At 33.7% G+C, this 22,846-nt stretch overlaps 1 pseudogene; it reads left to right on the top strand.

Moving 5' to 3' along the window:
- The first annotated feature begins 905 nt into the window (after window positions 1-905).
- Window positions 906-18,052, top strand: LOC115981449 (annotated as a pseudogene).
- The last annotated feature ends 4,794 nt before the right edge of the window (window positions 18,053-22,846 follow it).

Below are 22,846 nucleotides of genomic sequence, written 5' to 3'. Positions count from 1 at the left end.
CCAGTGACAGAAGAAGAAAGGAAACGCCAAAGAAGCAAAAGAAGAATTAATGCAGAAGAACGGAGAAGAAGGAAAAATTGGAAAAGAGAAAGAGTTGATCGGGTTTTTATAAGGAAGGGGAGGGAGTATCGGGGAGAAATAATTATTAAAATCAGAATTTTTGTTTTATAATGTTAATGTTTTAAAAATAATGATGACGTGAAAAATTGTGGGAGTTTCAAAAGTTTTGGTTATATATATATATATATATATATATAGATTACTAAGCCCATAAACCAACCTAAGCCAGTTTGTTTTAGGCTTATATAAGGTCCATTAGGTTAGTCATTTTGGAAGCTTAAAAGTTAAAAGAGCATTTTTAAAACTCAAAATTCTGTTTTACAATTACAACTCATCATAATTTTTTTACAATCGCTTATTATAAATTCAAAATACCATTTTCTAACCGTTTATACAAACGCACCAATAGAGTTGCAATGCTCTCACATTAAAATTGAGTAATATCATCTTTTATAATTATCGGTAATAAGTATTTTACCTCTTGTTGTTAGAATTTCTATTAATGAAAAAATTCAAATTTTATTACATACCTGTTTTTAAAAACTTTGATATTTTTATCCCAAAAAAAAAAAAAGAAAAAAAAAGAAAAAGAAAAAAGAAAAGTGGTCTGTTTGGGAATATTTGTAAACAAACATTTGGGACACTTTAACAAAAGTTTGTGGCTGTCCCGCCCCACCTCCTTTTGGCAAATTACCAAAACTACCCCTGTTCTGTCCCTTGTCTCTCTCTCTCTCTCTCTCTCTCACACACACCGATAGACTCAAAAGAATCACACACTTGACTCTCACTCTCTCATTTGTGACTTGTGAGCGAGTCATGACTCGGTTGGCTTAAATGGCGAGTACATGGGAGACTCGGCTCGACTCGGCTTGACTCGCAGCGATGTCCACGGAGGTTAACTTGAGTAGTGGAACTCACCACCTTCCCTTGGTAAAACGCCGTCGTTCCCATATCTTTATATCTCAATGTAAATTTATCTTTCACTCTCTTCAATCTTTATTCATTTAACATTTTGCAATTACTTGTGAATCTTGGTTAAACTTATTGGGTTTTGTAAGTTATGTGTTGGGTTGGGTAGGAAGAATGCATTTCGGCTTCACAAATCAAAATTTTCAACCCTGCTCATCACAATTTTTACCCTATATGCCATTAATTTTACAGGGTTGGATTCTAATGATGGTTGTAATTGCATAAGTTTGGTCTTGATATTTCATTGAAATTCATGAAATTTTCACGTAAATCTCACCAATAGAAATAAAAAAGAAGTAAATAATTGGTTACACTTATTTAGGCTTGTTATTTATGTTTGGTTTCCTGCAAAATGTGAAATGTAAAGCCTTTGCATATTGCAGTACAATTAGAAAATAGATGATATTAAGAAATTTTGAATGAGGTTCATTAGTTGTTCAATACATAGACTGTCAAGCATGAAGTTGAATGTCCTGTGTACTATTCTGCCGTTTGCTGTGTGTGTTGAGCATGGGATATAGCTGTTTTAGTTACCATATAAACATTTACTTTGGAGTTAGCTGCTTTAGCTGTGTTTTGGCAACTTTGGGGGAGAACAATTATAGATATTGCTGATTCTGGTTTTTTACAACTTTTCAGAGTAAGCTGTTGACAAGTTTATTAATATGAAATATGTTCTTGAAATATGTGCTGGGTGTCTTGGTGACAAAAATGGACCAAGGCACTGGGTGAACTGCTGGAGGTAAGTTTGGAGATTAGATGTGAGCACGGATGGACTTACTAGTTAGGATTTTTTAAGGGATACAAAATCTTGTTAACTAAGTTTGACCTGGTAGGACAACATATATACATAAAATATACAGTGGATTCATTAAATATATATAATGTTTTATCCTTCAAAGTTCCAAGCATTTTTCTATTTCTTAGATCCTAATATGAGTGGATATCAGCTTCAAGACAGTTTTCCATTTCTAATTTAGATGCTTGTAATTGTCAGTGTATCTCTTGCATACTCCCCTTGTACATGGGTTGCACCTCTGCTCTTTAATGAATTATTTACTCATAAAGAAAAGGGTTTTGAAAGGGAAAGTCACAGGATGCCTAAACTTCTATATGCATCCTCCCATAATAAAGGAAAGGAAATTCCATGGACATTCACTTCTTATTGTGTCTTTTACATTTAACAGTATGTTTTCGTCCTATTGTAACCTATCCATATATTCTCTTGCTAGTTGAATGAACCATATATTTATAGAATATATCAAAGAAAAATAATTCTGTTTCTAAGTACTTGACATTTGTACAATTACAGGGAAAGGAACACTGGCATATGGGATGAGGTGTGTCTGTATCAATAACTGAGGTGAGCTATATTGCAGAACTTCCTTCCATGACAATAGATGTGTGATAAACTATCATGTTAATGATATTTGGAACTCCTAGAATGAAAACACTAGTAGTATCCTCATAAGCTGTAGATATGCATGGTTATGAAACATGTAGTGTAGATTTCTTCTGCTGTTCCTTATTAACTTTTATTTTTTTCTGAATTAGAATTTCAATATTTAAGGGGCATTTGTTCCGTCGGGAGAATTGTGCTTTTCTTATTGTAATCAGATAATTCAAATAGGATGCTTTATTATTTGATGCAGCCAGTGAGAATAATCGATCCCCACATGGTTTCATCATTTTTTTACAATTGCAAGACGGTATATATGCATGCTACAACACAGTTAGAAAATAGAAGTGCCTGGGTTGCTGAGTGTTCTTTGAATATCCAAGTAACAACGGGAGTTGTGGGAAACATTTGTTTAGTAGAGCATCTTCAGAGTCAACACTTGTCAATCCCTGCTGGATTGCAATATACACCCATTGGATTGCCCCTCATGGAACATCAAAAAACAAGGTTAGACAGGCTTGGAGTTAACATTTAGGAAGTAGGCTATGTGAGCTATCTACATCCTTCCTCCCAATTGAGGTGAAGAAGACTTGTCGACTTATATCTTATGCAACTAGCAATACTTATCATGGAAGTCTGTTTATTAAACAAAAGATTAGGTCCAACCACACTGAATCATTCTCCCTTTAAACACTATGATACAGACAATTAAAAACCCCAAACTCTTCTAGTACACGCAGTTGAGCCAAAAAGTTGCTGCTGGAGATGTCGTGCTGCGAAGCATCCAGTGATGCCACCAGTGACTGTAAAAGACGTCGGTGTCAAAACTCAAAAATGCCTCTACATCCACCTTGAAGTTGAAGATATTTCACAAGAACCTAAAGACATTTTGTGAAGGAAACTACTAGATATTTATTGCTGTAACCATTGCTAAACACCTTTTCTTTGGATTCCATCAATTTTATACCCATTAAAGGTGTCAACAAAGTGGAAAATATGAACTCAAATTAATAGAACATCTATATTAGCTGGAGTTTTGAACACCCATAGTGTTGATAGTAGTGGGGGCTGGAGTCACCATGTCTTCTTTGGCTTCTCTCTGTCACTGGCAGAATCTCCAGCAACTTCTTCATTTTAAATGGTTCTGGGTTTTGCATGGCTGGGTTTTAATTTTCTTATTAATCAGTATTTGTTTTAGTTCTTGAGAATGTTGAGGTAGTGATCGAGTGTGGTAGTACTTAACCTTTTATTTGCAAATGTCTGATGTGGCTTACTGTTGTTGGACTCAGAAGGTGTAAAACTAACCTTTTACACCACATTCTTATTGAATTCAGTCTCTTATTAATAACCCTGGCTCTTTTGGTGTTAATACATTTCTCCTCATACTTAACACTTGGGACACCCTCTCTTTTTTACTCTAGTTCCCGTTTTTCTTTTGTCAACTAAAGGATTGCTTTTATTTGTCTATTTGAGGTATAGAATTTACTGTAGTGATACTGGTTCACCTTGTTATATATATATATATATATATGTAGAATGTATGAGTATCAAAGACAGAGACATAGACTAACATGGAAAACTACAGAGGCCAACAATGGTTAAGCCGCACGATTCTTACTAGAGCACATCCTAAAGCTTAACCATTGTTGGCCTCTGCTGTTTTCCATGTTAGTCTGTGTGTTTGTCTTCGATACTCATACCTTCTGCTTATGATTTGGTAAAATGGAATTTGATTTTTCATCCTTTTATTTTTCTTGTCAATATCTTACAAAATCATAGCATGATTTTGTAAATTTAGGCAATGAACTTCCTTCTCGATTCATTTCATTGATATTGTACATTACCATTGAAGAGATGTGAAAGCATGAAAGAAACCCACCTCCTCCAAGTTAAAAAAATTGCATACTGTGGTTGAATAATGGAAGGGATATAGCCTTCATTACTTATCCTTGCCTTGAATTATTGTAATTTTTTTCGACTCTAAGCATTTGGACCATCCGATTATTATGGATTCAAATATGTTGCATTTTTATCTAGTTTAAGGCTCTTGATACTTTTGTTGTACGTTATAATGATATGCATTTGTAGCTTTTCTTCTACAAGACTGACTTACGGTGGCCGAACGGTATGGAAAAACAATCATTGTACAGTGTTTGTATTACTATTGATGTAAAGGATATGGAGAGTCTGATGCTTAGAGCCATATATTTTGGCTTCTGAAAAATTGAGAGCCATATTGATAACGCCACAGGGGGAAGGTATTGCTTTATATGCCTTCTAGGACATTTTACATAGGTTTTTCTTTCGAAATTAGGATATGTAGTCTATAAATTTTTGCTTTACAAGTTGTTCAAGGTCAATGGACAGCCTATTTTTATCCATGGTGGTGATTGGATATTGTGAGATGGATTACTATGTCTTTCAAAGTAATGTTATGAAAAAAACATTAAATTTCATGCTGATATGAATTTTAATGTGATCTGCTGTTGGGGTGGTGGACTGGTTGAGGCCAGAATTTTATGATTATTGTGATATTTATGGAATTCTGGTGATCTGTGTGTGTGTGTGTGTGTTATGTGTGTGATCCATTATGGAGGATGTATGCAAAATAGAAATAGAAAATTAAAAAAAAAAAAAAAAAAAAAACCCACATGAGGAACATCGAGATTTACATAGTTTAGCTTTAGACATACGTCCACTAGTGGCATTGAGAAGAAGATTTCACTAAAAAAGGTAACTACAATAGTGGCACAAAACATTCAGAAAACCCAATCCCAAATATACCCAAAGAGCTCTTTCAACAAAAAACACAGATTGCGGCTACAAAGTCGGTTTGGTGACTTCTTGTGGAGACTAGCCAACTCGAACACAACAAGAAGAGGGATACCAAACCAAATCAAAGTCAGCAACTGTTCTTAGTGCCTCTGTGAGGGTTGAGTGTTGAGTTCCACATTGAGAGAAAAAGTAAAGAAATAAAGAACTCCTTGCTAGTTAGCTTAGTGGTCTTTGCTTACATGTTTAAAAACTGTCTTAATCAAATTTTCTATATATTTTCCTCAAAGCTACATCTTGAATTTAGTGAATGCATTCATTCAGTATTCTATTTTTTATTGCCATTATCAATGATTTAACAGGGGAGTAGGGGACATTGACTCTAAATAGAGCTGAATGGAAATATTGGATCAATGTAGCCAACTAAGTTACTTTGGCTAATGGCTTTGTTAAGTTCTGTTGTATTTTCTAATTTCCATTTAGCCTATCTCAGCATCTTCTCTCAAAAAAGTTATTATTTGACATTGTCTGCTGTTTGGTATATTGCAATCGGATCCTTGGGTAGTTTTTATTTTAGGATACTTGGTTATTTAGTAATTGAAGCTTTAAAATGTTCCTACTGGAGTGAATTCTGCAGTGCCTTACTTTGAACAATTTATCCTCCTGAGACCCAAGACTGTCTACAGGGTTAACTAAGGCTCGATGCTAACCAAACCTAAGGATTACAATGTCCTGCTTTGGATTTGATATTCTAAGCTGTTGCACTATTAAATTACTCTAGTATAACTTGATCCATGTGGGTGATTTGATTTTTGTAGGTGTGGCAAGATTTTTGGATTACTAAAAATGTTGACGGGTGAGGTGAACTGGTATCAAATCCAAATGGTCCCCTGGATCATAATCCAAATCAGTAAGAGTAATTTCAAAAGTTAAATTTTGAGTAAATTCTAGCTCAAAAGTTATCATTGTTTTTTTTTTTTTTTGAGAAAGAAAATAGCAAATGCGAACTCTGCAAAGAATCTCGTTTTGAATACACTTATCTGTGTTACCGTTGCGACTTCAACCTTCACATCACATGCGCTTCTTTAGCACCTACCATGGATGCTGAATTCCACCACCACCCATTGACTCCCGTTTGGAAGTGGATCACCTTCACTTGTGACCTTTGCGGCAAAGAAGACAAAGGTACACCCTATCTATGTCATCTATGTGATTTCTGGATTCATGGAAGATGTTCTATTTACCTACAAAGAGTCAAAATTAGGCGTCACAAGCACCTCCTCCACCTCACCCATTCTTCTCTTGAATTCCATCAATCCAACTCCCAGTTTTGTCAAATCTGTGTTGAAAAATTGGACACACACTTTGGGCTTTATTATTGCTCCAGATGCGATTATGTTGCCCACCTCGATTGTAGTATGAGGTGGGACATAAATTTGCCGGAATTTAGAGATGAGGATGAAGTTCCAGAGCTTAATGAATCGATTGACTCAGCAGCTTACCAGGTCAAAAAATCCAAGGTGGGGGTGGACAAAACTCAAATAGACACAGAAATCAAACACTTCAGTCATAAGCATGACTTAAAGCTTACTAATGAGGTTTTAACTGACCAAAAATGCAATGGGTGCGCACGAGCCCTTCTTGGTCCATTTTATAGTTGTTTCCAGTGTGGCTTCTTTCTTCATAAATCTTGTGGCAAATATACCCAAAACAATGCAACTTCAATTACTTCTAGACTCACTCACCCTTATCCCAACGAAACCAGGTGAGACTTTTCAGTGTCTTTTCTGTGAACGGGGTTGCAGTGGCTTGTCCTATTATTATGAAGAAATCATGCTTAATCTCGATGTTCAATGTGCTTTGACTTTGGCATTAGACATCCTTACCCACAAAGGACATGAGCACCAACTTATCCTCTCCACTACAGAATGTGAACAAACTTGCACTAGTTGTAATTCTGAAACGAGAATAATATTTCGTTGCACCATTTGTGAATTTGCTCTAGACGTCAATTGCGCTACACTACCATATACCACAAGGTATAAATAACACGAGCATCCCTTCACTCTCTGTTATACTATTGAAGATGATTCTAATGAATTTTATTGTTACATCTGTGAAGAAGAGTGTGACCCAAAGCATTGGTTCTATTATTGTGAAAATTGCACTTATCTTGCTCATCCCAATTGTATTCTTGGGAAATACACAAATATTTGGTTTGGAGATACTTACACATTTGATTGTCATCCACACCCACATACTTTCATTGAGGAAACTAAGGATAGCCCTGAATGTCATGATTGTGGTGATCCTTGCAAAGAGTTTATCTTACAATGTGTCCAGTGTGATTTCTACATCCATGATAAATGTGTGTGGAGCGAGGAAGAGTGGTTTTAATTTTTGTATATGTATTTTTCTTTTGGATTAAACCTTTTTTTTTTATATTGTTAAATCTAATGTATTATTACAGCTCTAAAAAATGGGTCTTACCCACCTTTTATATCATTAAGTTGAGACTGTTAGTGAGTATATTTGTTTGCATTAAAACAAGTCATCTTTGCATCTTATTCTTGATATTACTTACCACAATAACTTTATTAAAAAAATAAAATTTACATCTTAGAGTCTTTTTAAAAACTGACTTTAAATTTACAACAATATCTCATCAAATCTAGAATTTGACTGATTGATCATATGTTTTTGCAAACACCTGTAGTCTACAGCTCTAGTGGTAAGAAAAATGCAGCATTTAAGCTATATAAAGTCATTCAATACTGCATTTTAAACCTCCCTATTATATTTGATCCTCTATATATTAATGTTTTATATTACACATGATTCTTTGAGTAGTGCCTCCTTGTCTGCTTTTATATTGTATCTCTTTAAAAGATCCTATATATATTCTAATGCTTCTCTTACGATGTATCTTTTTCATGTTTTATTGATAAAGGTCATAATTTGACTAAGTCTTGTTCCAAGTGATTTTTGATTTGGAGTTGTTTGTTGTTGCACCATTGAAGAGATTAGTTGGTTTTAGTAGCTGTACTTGTAAATTGAACCATTTCATTGTGTGGACAATATGTTAGGGTTGAGAACTATTTATTGGCGGCATTGGCATTTCTCCTCAAGATAATATGTATTTTTAATTTGATTCCATGTTATGGGAGTTTTTTGGCACGCACTTAGTATGTTGTGTTTGGTAATCCTCATCATGTATGGCTTGATATGGTACTAATAAAGGGGTCTTTTTAATTGGATGTCCTTTTAGAATTCTATGCCTCAGTCATTCCCTTGTGGCTCTAATATAATCTGAACTTAAATCTTTGACTAAAAATTACTTTCAAGTCCTGACCAACTCTAGTAGCCCTGGGCATATGCATTGAATGTTCTTTGGACATTTGGATTACCAATTTCTGTCATTAAGTTCCTAGACCCATGGATTCTACTGCACTAACATCCGTCTTGGCATGCCTTTGCTTGCCAACAGCTGTATACATAAAAGTGTATTGTTATCATATGGATATCTGCTTTCAAATAGCATGCTAAATCACTTGAATTATAGAAATAGTATTTATTTTTGTGATTTATTATATTGGTTGTCAAAATCATGCTTCATTTTTGTGTAACCATAATTATTAGTTATACCTAAATTAAAAATTCTTTGAAGGAATATGAAATTTATTAGAAGTAATTGTATGTAAAAATGTAAAGCTGGGCTTTTCTTCTAAAAGGTGTTTACTATTTTCCTTAATCCCAATATACCAAAAATGGAATATGAAGAAATCTTCTTGATTGAAGTGTAAACTTGTAATGACCAAAATAGCCAATGAGGGCAAGCATGCCATCTTAAAGAAGATAAGTTTCAAGAAAAGCAAGTTGTGAAACCACCAAAAATAGAAACTTTGGTTTTCCTTTGAATTGATCAATTCATTGACCTGCTTTAATTTTTTTCCCCAATGTGATTCATTTTAGAAAGAAGTGTGCATCTTTTGAGTTTGGTAGTGGACTCGTTGGAACATTGGAGATATAATGCCACCATCCAAGTAGAAATAGCTTCTTCACTCATCTGTTGAGTTGAGTAGCATTGTAAGAGTTTATAATCAAAGTAAAAGCATGTACTATATTAGTCATTTGAATTGCATATAGTTTTTATGACAAGAATGTGAAAGCAGCTATGTTCTTTAACCTGAGATGGGGGAAAAAAAGTTATGATCAATTCTGTAATGGTGAAATTTCTTCATTACTTTTAATAATGGTTTGTTATTTATCTTGCTTAGCATTTCTTTTATTGTTGCAAACGATGATAGCATGTATTTGTGTAATCTTCTAGTTCTCCCCTTCATAAGTGTTGAGCTCTGAAGATGCAAAAGCTGATTAAAGTTGAAATAATAGTACAGCTCAAGGATTCATTTTATGACTCTGTTATGTGTAACAATCAAGGTTGAATTTTGAGAGTTCTTCAATCAACAATTCTGGTTTTCAAGTTGGATGTTTGTGGATAAGGATAACAAATTTTGATAGTAACCCACAGCTATTTGTTTTACCTGTTGAGGATCCCATTCCAAGGAGACTGCAACATACACTTCTGCATAACATAAAATTTCAATTTACTATACTCAACTTTTTATGCCAAATTCCCCTATATTTTTATATTTTTACTCCTCAATACCGCTTCACAGCCTTTGGCTTAATACAACCTAAACATAGGGACCCCATAAAGATCCATACTCCAAGACTCTATGCTTTCTTAATCCAACTTAAGAATTCTTCAATCTTGAATTGCAGCATCAGCAGTTGGGCGGCAAAATTCATTGTACTATTCTCCTTGGGTCCACCTAGTGCTGAAGGCCATCCAATGTTAAGCCCTTTCTTGCCTGGTCTAAATAAGTACGCAACTCAATGAGAAATTTCTTTGCCTATTCAATTTCTATTGGATCAAGATAACCTTTTTATTTTTTTGGGCTAACAAAGAATATTTCTGAGCTTTCAGTTGCTTGATTGAAAATTATTTTGGGTATAAACATATTATATTCACTATTGATCTTAGAATGCGATTTCTTCTTCTATCAATTTAACATGCATCTCTATGGCTAAGAAAGAAAGATTTGAGGGCTAAAGAAGAATAAATAAGGACTGAACGGTTCGATTGGTGTTACAAAGGTTTCAGTTCCATAGTGAATGCATTTTCCCTTCTTACTCGCTGGTGCAAAGATAGAGTTAAACTAAACTTTGATTCTGTTGTTTCATTGAACTTGATTTGAAGGATAAGTTCTCTTTAAAATTTAAGAGTAGTGGAGATAGTATGCCATTTTAGGTTTCCGTACATTATGTTGTATTATTGTTGAAAGCTCAATAGTATAACGACTAGAGCTTGTTTAGACCCCCAATTTTAAAGTACGTCTTAATTGCTTTTAATCTACTCAACTAAGTGCAGAATAAGAGTAAACCAAAACACAATTAACTGGGATTACTACCTAGTGCATGGAGATATATAATTAAAAATTAAATGTAAAGCACAAGGAATAAGGGAAGGGAGATGTAACCTTATAATTCATCGGCCAAGGCAGAATTGCTTTATTCTCTTATAGTTAAAGCCATGTTTGAGAACATTTGGTATCAAAAGCCGAAGAAGCAACCTAGAACTTCAACCCAACATGTTGATTGGTCTAAACATTTGGATGGCTTCAAACTCATGTGGCCAATCACACCCAGATCATTGGAGAAAATGGAAGCTGATACTGCTTATATATGCCTCCAATCATCTATGTGAATACTGAATGTTGGTGATGTCAATTTAACTCATCATTGATCTGACTTGCTGCTTGGAGGTGCCTTCTTGTAAAGTGCATGTACATTGAAAAACAATCCTGGAAAATAATTAATCAACCCCCCCCCCCCCCCCATTGGAAGTTTACATTTCATTTTTGTTATTGTTACAGAATCTACCATAATTTTTGAAAGGAAGTTCAGTAAATACTAAAAATTGCTATGATATCAATTGATTATGCTCTTATGCTCCATGAAATAGTTCTTTGCTTGCTAAACCTACCTTAATTACAAGCTTCTAGTTGTTCAGCTCCTAATCTGCTACAAGAAGGGTAGCACTAATTTGTTTCTGAGTGAAATTCTTGTGGTTCCACCACCAAATTCAGCACCATGGCATGCCATTTAGTGAATAAAAGCAGATGAGAAAGATCATATGGTTCTCCACAATCCCCACTTTTTCTTCAGATGTGGTTACAGCATATGAGAGCCAAACAAACCTAGGAACTGTAATATGATGTCTAAAGCCATGATGCTAAGCCTTCTTGTAGATTAGTATCCAAGCAACTGAGACCATACCAAATGGTCGTGTATTGTGTGTCTGCAAGTGCAAGTTTGCATGTGTGGTGGTTCAACATCTGCTCAAACCAATAATTAAAGACAAAATATTTGTCCCAAGCCACATTTGATACATCGTTACTCAATGGAGAGTTGGGAGAAAATGTATATAAACATCATTACTCAATACAGGATTATAGGCTGAGGGAAAAAAATGAAGGGATGGGAGAGAGATATAGAGAAAGAGGAACACTGATTGTGGTTTAATTTTGTGCATCTTGCAGCATTTCCTGCTTTATCACTGAAGAACAGACACTATTTACACCCCACACCCCCCCCCCCCCCCCCCCCCAAAAAAAAAAAGAGACATTGAACAACAGACACTTGATTGAGATTGTGTAATTTGGACAGGGGAAGAAGTCCTGTCAAATAGATATTTTTTTTCTTTGGACCATCTTTGATTGTATTACAATATATAAGAACCACTACTATAAATAAGATTTATAGTACTCCACCCTTGATCGTGAAATTTTCTGTAACTCATTCTTTTGCACGATCAATGGAGGCTGACTCTTTGCAGGGAATGGAGAGGACAGGGTTCATGTTCTTTATTTAGATTCTCTTTTTGCCTACATGTATGCTTATCTAGGTTTGTCTGTCTAATTCATGTCTGAGTAGCTTATAGTTGGCGATGACATGATGTCTTGGTTTGGTTTGCTTGTATTCGAAGTTATGAGATTAATTCCTATTTATTTTATTTTTATTTTTCTTGCTATCCTAGACAAGTTTGGTATGGGCAGTTGTTCAGGAATGTGGTGCACATTTAATCGTTATCAGGTATGGGATCATCACTTATTTGTATGTTCTTTGCTTTAGATTTTGAAGACTCTGATCTTTGTGTGATGCTGAAGCCTTTGTTCCCTTAAAGGTTTATAGTTTCATGTCCTCCAGAATTTTTATTTGTTTCATCATTTTATGATAGATTTTATTCGTGGGTGTGTTCTGCAGTCCACACTCTGTTCATAGAGCACATGCTGGAGAAATTGAGAAAGTTTTGCAGGAAGCATTTTCAAAGGCATCATCCCATGCAATGTTGGGCAAGCCATCAGTTATCTTTATCGATGAAATAGATGCACTCTGTCCTCGTCATGATTTTAGGTATGTAGATGAGAACATTGATGTATTCGTTACCTCACCATTTGATGTATGGACTTTTGAACTGCACTTTCTATTAATATGCGTGGCAAAAAAAATAATAGTATAAGGAAATTGAATACTTGAAGGTGTTATAAGGAGAGGAGAGTGAGAGGAAAATTCTTTTTTTTTTCCTCTGTAAGTTGGGGCTTATGATGTAAGTGGGTTGAGGTAGGTATATGCTTATTGAAAAATATGGTATTAGGTAGTGTTGCAAATCGAGACTTTGTTAGGTTGGCTTTGTTTGAGTTTCTGGCCCTTTGGAATTGGAATTATTGTAGTTTCATTAGGCTTTAGTCAAGGGGGGTGGTATTGTGAGTATCATATCCTTGGTAATTGAACTGTGGATGATGTTGATCATGAGCAATGAGATAAAATTTCTATTGTCTTGTTGATTAAATTTCTAGTGGCCAAAAACTCAAACTTTTCTGATCTCTATCTGCTCTTGGACACCTATCTTTTTAACTGTTCTGTGCATGCACATGTGTGTTGACATTTGAGGCACACTGCAGATATAATGCCATTTGCTTTTTTCATTATTTGCCTATAAGATGATGTGGAACATGGCATATAACTGAACTGTGTCCCTGTGACACTGATTGGAATAGCTTCACTAAGTGATGTTTCATATGCAGAAGGGAGCAAGATGTTCGTGTAGCCTCTCAACTCTTTACACTAATGGACTCCAGTAAACCTTCCTCAAATTCTGCACCACAAGTTGTCATAGTTGCCTCCACTAACAGGTTATTGTCTCTCTCAGATCTATAGAGTTAGAGTTTCTGCTGCTCTATTTTCCTACAAACTTGATTATTGTACATCTATAAGAGTTTCTTAAGAAATTTGCTTTGTCAAAATATTTTTCATTACTGGTTATTGACTTATAGAATATATTTGGAGTTGCTACAAATATATGATTTCAGGTTGCCTTAGCGTATTTTTCTGTAGCTTTCCTGCTGTAATTTTGTGATTTTTTTATTGTATCTTGATTATAGCAATTTCTTAAATTGAATTGTGTGGAACTTTTATAATTGTTTATACCATTCGTTCTATGTCAAAGCTTTATTTCAATAGACTTATTGTGGGCAATGAGCTGTTGTTTCGTAGTGATTTAAACTTTCGAGTCTACCTGATCTTCTACAGAACTTAAGGCAATTGAATTATACTGTGAGTTCAATATCATATAATTTCCAGTTCCAGTTCCATTTCCTTTGTTTTGTATTTTGTACTGTTTGTATAAACCTTTAAATGTATTTTTAATATCTGATTTCTGTGTACGAAGAGTGGATGCAATTGATCCTGCACTAAGAAGATCAGGGCGCTTTGATGCTGAAGTTGAAGTTACTACACCTACTGAGGAGGAACGCCTTCAAATTCTCAAGGTTAGCATGAGTCTCTTAAATTTATGAGCCATCCTTGGGTCCATTATCCTATGACACTCATCAGTCTCCCAAAATGCTGCCAGTAGTGCTTCAAACTAATTTTAAATCTTTTAGCTAGTTTGATAGGAGGTTGGATAGTTAAGTACACTATTATTGGCTGAAGGTTGACATTAGTTGTGTTAATTAATTTTCAGCTCTACACAAAGAAGGTTCCTTTAGATCCCAATGTTGATTTAAGGACCATAGCTGCATCTTGCAATGGCTATGTTGGGGCTGACTTGGAAGCTTTATGTCGTGAGTCTACCATATTTGCGGTCAAAAGGTCTTCTGATGGAAATGCCAGTGTGCTCAGCGTAACAATTGAAGACTGGGAACATGCAAAAACCATAGTTGGGCCCAGCATTACAAGAGCTGTTACTGTGGAAATCCCAAAGGTGACTTGGGAAGATATTGGAGGACTAAAAGATTTGAAGGTTTGTAATATAAACTTCTCATTTTGCATTGAAAGCCTCGTGGAACTCCTGAGGACACCTTTTTTTTATTCTTGGACAGAAAAAGCTCCGGCAAGCTGTTGAGTGGCCTATTAAACATTCTGCTGCATTTTCAAGGCTGGGAATATCTCCTGTACAAGGAATTCTTCTTCATGGGCCTCCAGGATGCTGAAAAACGACTCTTGCTAAAGCTGCAGCTCATGCCGCCCAAGCTTCTTTTTTTTCCCTGAGGTTCGAACTTTTTGATTGTCCCAACAACTGATATGTAGCTCATGTTGCATTTGTTGGATGTTATTATATGCTTAGCGTTGAAATCCACCTGTTTTATGAATCACCTGCTATACGCACATCGAGATTACTCATCAGAAAATTAAAAAGAAGCATTTGAGACTGAAAGCTTCAAATTTAACCATCTGGTTTCTCAATCAAAGTGGTAGACATAATAAATGTTAACCATCACAAAACAATCTTGAGATTAGCAAATGGGCTAGTCAATGAGCTGTACCCTCTGGAGAGATTTCGGGTAGTAAACAGTGGCCAAGGAGACTGAACCAATAATGAACTAAGAGGTTAAAACAATCCATTAATCCCTCCAAATCAAGCGTAGCACTTAATATTAAAATCCATGCAGAATTAGCTAATCTAGTGACTTGCCATAAGAAGAGACCAACAAAGAAAAAAAATGAAGAATTTTCCTTATCTAATTTGAATAGTTCCTAAAGAACTAACAAGCTATTGGATGAGGTTTTTTTTCTCCCTCAATTTAACAAAATGATATTTCCAATGGCAAAATGTTCTCTTTGGCTCTCCCAAAATGGCTATCCCAAAATGGCTATTTTTGTTATCTTCAAAAGAGCCCTTCCTGACATTTGATCCCTTAACAGATTATGATTAGGTTTATGTCTGGCTTTGGCTTATGGTTATGAAAATCTTTATGTTCAACCTTTTAGATTTTTATGCCTTGGAAATTCATAAAGTATGAATCAGTGGTCCAGAATTGTATTCGATGAATGTTGGAGAGGGAGAAGCTTTATTGCGGAACACATTTCAGAGAGCTCGCCTTACAGCACCAAGCATAATATTCTTTGATGAGGTAGACGTTGCTGCTAAACGGTTAGTTTGCTTGTGTCGTGTTGTTAATACATGCTAACTATGACTACCCTCCATGTGTTTTGACATTAGCATAAAACTATGTGGTGCATGCAAAGATATGTTTAAGCACTAACCTCCACAAGCATGCGTAGATAAAACTTTGTGGTACGTGCAAAGATATGTTTGCACAACTTAAGAATACATAATGTGAACTCATGATTGTGGGGATGCGATACATGGAAGGATTGTGATGTAAGTGTTCACTTGCTGTTGGTTTCCACAGGATATCATGCTTGTCAATTTTTTTGTTTCAATTCTAGTCGTAAAAATTTATATTGGATAATTTGGATATTTTTACAAAGGAAGTGGAAAATGGAATAATTTTTCTTTGCTAATTTTTTTTTATAAATGAGTTCATTTTGTTTTTCATAATACTTAAAATAAGACCATCTATATTTCATCCTTTTATATGAGGTTTTTTTTATTTTTTATTTTATTTTTATTTTAATATTAATCACTTACAGTAGGAAATTTCTGTCAAATTTTCTAAAACCTTTTATTCTAAGGATTGATCTGTTCACTTTCAAATGATAACAGCATGAAATCACTTTGATTGTGTGTCTCCCTACAAACTCCTATGATTCAAGAAGTACAGCACATGTTAAATCCTTTCTAGTATGTATGTGTTTTGCTGTTCTGGAAACTCAAAATGGTTGCTTGGTGATACAAGCCTGAACAATTAGGTGGTTGAACTGTGTCAGTCCACAGAATTCCAACAACCAGATTTTCTATAGAGAACCATGAACTATTTATTGCCATGCAGGATTAAGTATGATATCAGCTAGTGATCGTGTGATATATAAGTTCTGTTAAGATTTTTAATTAATGACTTAACCCGGTTTTTGGTGGTTTTTGCACTGAGAGCTAGGTTATGTCCTGGCTTTCAATGGAAGGTGTTAGGATGGGATCCAAACACAATTAATAAACTTGTAGTTTTTTTTTTCTTCCTCTATATGATTATTATTACTATTATTTAAAATGGCAGAGGTGGAAGTTCAAGCAGCAACATTACAGTTGGAGAGTGGCTTCTATCTACTTTACTAACTGAAATGGATGGTTTAGAAGAGGCTAAAGTAAGCATTCGTTGGCAATAATTTTTGTATTTTTCAGTTTTCTTAAAATTTTCTGTAGGATAAAATGGAAAGAGCTTCTAGTTTCTTTTCCTCTAATTCATGTTTATGCTCATTTTCTTTTTAAGGGAATTCTTGTTTTGGCTGCTACAAATCGTCCTCATGCAATTGATGCTGCACTTATGCGCCCTGGACGCTTTGATCTGGTAAGAAAGTTTGTTCACTGTGTCCTTCATGTTCATAGTGAGTATTATACTTGTAAAGTAGGTCTCTCTCTAGTTAGTGCAAAGTTTGAGATTATGAACTTCAAAATAGCGAGTTAGTGAATCCATTTGCATCCCTGTCATCTTGCATGAGATAACACTATATTACTTCAGATTCCTGAACTTTTTGTGGTACTCTTTTATGTAAGATATACTGTTCCAATTAAAGTTATAGTCTAGTGTGGGAAACAAGTATTGGTCTTTTTGTGGTTTTCCCTTGTAATTTTTCTGGTTTGCTTTGTGCTCTTTTTGCTTAAGCAGTTTTTTTCAATATACATCTTTCTTACTTATCAAAAAAAAAAAAGGTATTGGCTTGTTAGTGTCCTGTTGTTAGTATTTAGTTTTTTGGGTCTTAGGCAAGTCTTTTTGGACTTGTCTTTGTTTTATTAATGAAATTGTAGGTTCTATATGTAGCACTACCCGATCTAGAAGGTTGGTACGAGATACTTCCTGAACATACACGTAGTATGAAAATAGGACTGGATGTTGATCTCAGAAGAATAGCAGGAGATACCGAACTTTTCACAGGAGCTGAACTGGAGGATCTGTGTAGCGAAGCTGGAATTGTTGCTTTGAGGGAAGACATTACTGCTACTGTTGTGTGTGATCAGCATTTCCAGATTGTTAAGGATTCTTTGAAACCCACATTAACAAGGGCAGAAATTGATTCCTATGCATTGTTTATGAAAAAGCCTTCTGTGAAACGCTCTGGCGAGTTTGTATCTAGTGTCAAGAATGATAGCAAGCACAAAAAAGAAACATTTGGTCCATTATTTACTCTAAAAGTCGGTGTTGTAAGCTTTATCTTACTTGCTGCTGCTGCTGCTGCCAAATATTTTCTCACTAGTACAGATCAAACCCTACTTGAACTAGCTACTACCTGAAGAATTTGCTGGAGACGTATGCTATTTTTTTGTTATAATTAGCCTTTTCCCCTCCACAATTCCATAGTTTAATGTCATTACAAATTTATAAATTTAAATGTATATCTCCAAAGATTTTAAAGAGGTCTTAACTAAAAGTGACCTTTTTATGTATTTTGGCTTCCCAGTGTGATGTTGAGGGTTATCTTAAAAATTAAATATACAAAAATTCATATGGCTTGTACAAAGTTTTAAATCTTTTTTTGGGGGGCTTAGATACTATACACCCTCGAAGTTTGAGATTGCATCTTCAACTATGAAAATTAATAATTTACACGTTCGAGTATTACAATAATATTAATGTGGTCTATCAACATTTGTTAGAATTTTGTTTTTAACTCATACACATGATGTTGCTTTGGACAAAAAAAGGCATTGTTTTAGTCAGGCTAGACTGTAACAAAAGTTGCACATTAAATTAACATCGTTGTAATAATTGGGGCATATTAGAGCAACTAGACTGATTTAGATTTGACTCCAAACTTGAAAACTGTAAAGTGTATTTTAAGCATTTAGCCATGTTTTTTTCATTTGCATTGGTTTACATTTTAAGTTCCAAAAGATGGTCATTCATTTTGATCTTCGGATGAGTGTTCTCATAGAAGCAGTTAGTATCAATGTTAGCAAAAAAAGAAGTTAATATCCGTGTTGTTTGTTAGCTCATCTACTAAGTTCAATAACCTACTGGTATATATTAATATACACGTAATTGGACAAATAACAATCTAGCTGACTTGGAGTTGAGTTGATTGATTTGCTAATTGCTATCCATGCCAATATTTTGTAGGTTTGGGCTATCCTCAGAGTCAAAACGTTTGCTGCTGGGAATACATATTAGTACATTGTATCTTTGACAAACCAGGATGGAATTGCCAACCCTTTTTTTTTTTTTTTTTTTAAGAAATTTTCAACCTATAACATCTGCTCCTGATAATAGCTCTTTATCATCATACCAAAATACCAATCGGTTTTTAGTGTAGGTGGAAATTGAACCATCAAATCTCTTATTGTAGGTGATGTCTCCTTTTCACCACATTTATAATTATATATATACATACACACATGCACACAAGAATTCTCATTTTTAGATTGGACTTTTATGTGATTTAAAAATATCCTTAAACCTTATGTTTAATTGGAAATAAACTTGAGGATAACCCAATAAAAATATATTTCAAACTCCACTTCAAATGCTTACAAAATAGGATACTCTCCTACTAATCCATGTTTTCAAAATAAACTTATCCAAAACTTGAAAGAAATAAATAAATAAATGAAAATTAGGACACTAGACCAAAAAAAAAAAAAAAAAAAACGTTTTACATGATGTAACCACCCTCTACCTCTAAGCCAGCCAACCAACCCCCCTTACTCTTAGGACAGACAAACAGCCACTCTCTACACACCAAACAACCAATCACTATTTCTGACCTCTTGGGGCAGCCAACTAGCCCCTTATTTTGACTTCTTAGATCTGCCATTTATCCTCATTAATTTTAGTTTTGACTTATGTTTTGATAGTCTGCCTAGATGTAACTATTAGCTAGCTTATTTTCTAGTAGTTAAAGATTATAAATAGGCTTTTTATGTAAGAGTAGAATCAGTTTTTTTATTTAACTTTAACTTATTTTAGACTTGGACAGAAACTTTGTTTCCAGTCTTTCTCTATAATTCCAACTTTGATTCTTATTTTAATGCAATTCTATTTTAGTTTTTCAATCATTTGATCTTGATTTCCATCATTACACCCTCTTTTACACCTTCCAATTTTAACATGTTACATCATTATATCACATATTAAAAAATTGACATAACCACGCATAATCAATTCTAATACCTATCTGAAAATCCAACCCAATCGAGAGTTTTTTTAGATGCTATTAGGTATGGTAGGATATATTGAATTTTGAGTAAAAAAATTGATGTGTCGATCTCTTATTGAATGGTGTAAAACATGAGTTTTACACCCCATTTTTACTAAATTCGAACACACGCACACACACAAAATTTGAAATATAATATTTATTATTGCTACACTTCTATTGAGATACATCTGCAGCCAGAGATGGAACTAGTAAGGGGCAGAGGGGGGCCGTTGCCCCCCACCCGCCTACGGTCCCCAAAATTATTTATTTATTTATTTTATTTTAAAAATAGTAATAGTATACACATTTAATGAATAGTTTAACAATTGAGCCCAAAATAATTATTTTTAGCCCCCCTCCTCCCAATAAGTTACAAATTGGCCCATGAAAATGATAAAACCCAACTAGCAAACAACTATACTACAACATTTGTGTTATTGTGTTGGTTGTTTCTTACTCTTTCTTCTTAAATCCAAGCTATTTTTTTTTATGAGTGTTAAGATTGACTATTTGAATTTTTGTGAAAAAGATATGACTATTTTTGCTGAAAAGAAAAAAAAAATGTGCAAAGAAAAAGAAGAAGAAAGATAGATGAATACAAATTGCAAACCAAGTTAATGTACTTGTAGTGAGTGAGAGTGGGGTGCGTGGGTGGCCATAAATCAATGTGTGGGGTGAGATGGCAGGTGTGTTTGGCTATTAATTTTTAACTTAAAATATTTATTTTTATTTTTTTTAACTTACTACTTACTAGTTGGTTGTTTATTAGTAAATTAGTTTAATTTTATGTGGGGTATTATAGAATTGAATAGTTGCGTTAATAACTTGGTGCTAATGTGTAGTGTACAGTCATTAGTATTACAAATTTTATTATATAAATTTTATAAATTCATGTATCATTAATCAAAAGAAATTAGGATTGAAAGGGAGATTGTTGCAAAGTTTAGTACAAAATCAAATATAGATGATTTTTGTTATTTAAAAAAATGTTGAATTCTATTTTTAAATTATTAATTTAAAATGTATTAATAAACGGTTATTTTGTTTCTCCTCTCTTTTGTTGATATTTTCTTAACATTAAATATATGCTAATTTGTATTTTAAAGAATTTTTTTTATTGAGGTTTTGGCCCCCCCTAAATTTTGATCCTAGTTCCGTCCCTGTCTGCAGCCACATCATCCACATATTCCAACCATTTCTCCCTTATTTTTTATTCTTCTTCTTTATTAATTTGTGCCTTACTATTGCATTTCCTCTAACCGTTTCCCCTCCTTTTCATTTCTTCACTACTCTCAACCTTAATGTCATTCGTCCTCAATCCCTTCCTCTTCCTTTTATTTTGGCTCCTCTTATCCCCAACCTCATACTATAAATTTGATAGTCTCACTTGCACTCTATACATATTTTCCCTACACAAAAAAGTTTATTACTCTCTTTCTCCTTTTTTTTTTTTTTTGGTGGATTTTTTTTTCTTTTTTTTGTATCTCTACTTTAAGTTGACAAATTTTTGTATTCTTTAGAAATCTACTTTGGATTGATGCAATTTGGTTTGTGTTTTTGTGTTGTTATCTTTTTTTTTTTTTTTCTTTTATTATTAAATATTATCCTATTGCATTATAAAGATTGTATAGGAATATAATGTTATTCAATTACATAGCATGACTTTGATAATTCAGTGTTTATGAGTCATGACTATATCTTTTATTTTGACTCTTCTTTTTCTCATATTATTTTCTATAAATTTGCTATTCCCTCTCATATTCTCTCCTGAAAAAATGTAATTACTCTCTCTCTCTCTCTCTCTCTCTCTCTCTTGCAACTCTACTTTAGATTGATGAATTATTGTATCTTTTATAACACTATTTTGGGTTAATACAATTGGTGGTGAGTTTTTTTGAGTTCTCCATCACAAGTCTTGTCTCTCCCTCTTGTAGCTTTTGTTTGATTTTTATTTGACTAATATTTAGTTATTTTGGAAGTGAGAATTTGAATTTATATCAAAATAAAATCTTTGTTGTGAATTTAAATGTGCTTATCAACTATTTGAGTAATATAAAGTGTAATTTTGTGATGCATTTTGATAATATATTTGAAACTTAAAGAGTTTAGTTGTACTGGAAACATAATGAAAATATAATGCACCATAACATAATTTAAAAAAACATGGACCACCTCAAAAAGGAATAATATCAATTAAACACATCCAACATAATAAAATACCATATTTGCAAAGACAAATAGATGGAAAATAATTTTAGAATTTGTTTAAGTTTATGGAGAACAAATTATCTTCCACAAAATTTAGAGAACAAAACATATATTATATTTAAATTACAAAATAATTAACATAAATAATAATAAAACATAAACATAACCACCACAATAATAAGGGCAAAAACTCAACATTTTTCTCTCTCATCACTCTATTTGCTTATACAAATGTTATTTATTTATTTTTGTATTGTAATTAAAAAAGTAAGGTCAAGTTTTTTTACTCAATGGATGGTCTCTATTTTGAGACATACACATCCAATTACAACCCAATTTTCATTATATGATTATGGATATCCATAATTTGTATAAGTAACTTCTGAACATGCTTTTAAAAAATTTGTATCAAAGAGGTACTTGCATAATTGAGGTCTTAGTGTAAAGAAAATTTCACAAAAATCATTTAGCCTGTTCAAAGGATTAATTTTTTTTCTTTTTTCTTTTTTTATAATTGATGTAGTGATCATCAGCCCATTAATTGTTTCAACTTTGTCATGGTTTTACATTTCTCTAACAAAGTAAGGATAGAGTTGTATGGTCTCTTCAAGGGATCAAGTAAGGAAATATTACATGACAAGAATGGAAATTTGGAAGGTATTTGGGGTATATTACATAACAAGACTGGATATAACCACTAAGTATAAAACAACTTTATACTTTGCTAGTCCTAAAGAAAGCTTCGATGGACATTGAACAACTTTTTCTTCTTCTTCTTCT

Source organism: Quercus lobata, chromosome 3 (genome assembly GCF_001633185.2).
Source record: "Quercus lobata isolate SW786 chromosome 3, ValleyOak3.0 Primary Assembly, whole genome shotgun sequence".
Taxonomy (NCBI): domain Eukaryota; kingdom Viridiplantae; phylum Streptophyta; class Magnoliopsida; order Fagales; family Fagaceae; genus Quercus; species Quercus lobata.
The sequence above is the reverse complement of the archived record's forward strand: the minus strand, read 5'-3'. Positions and strand labels throughout refer to the sequence as shown.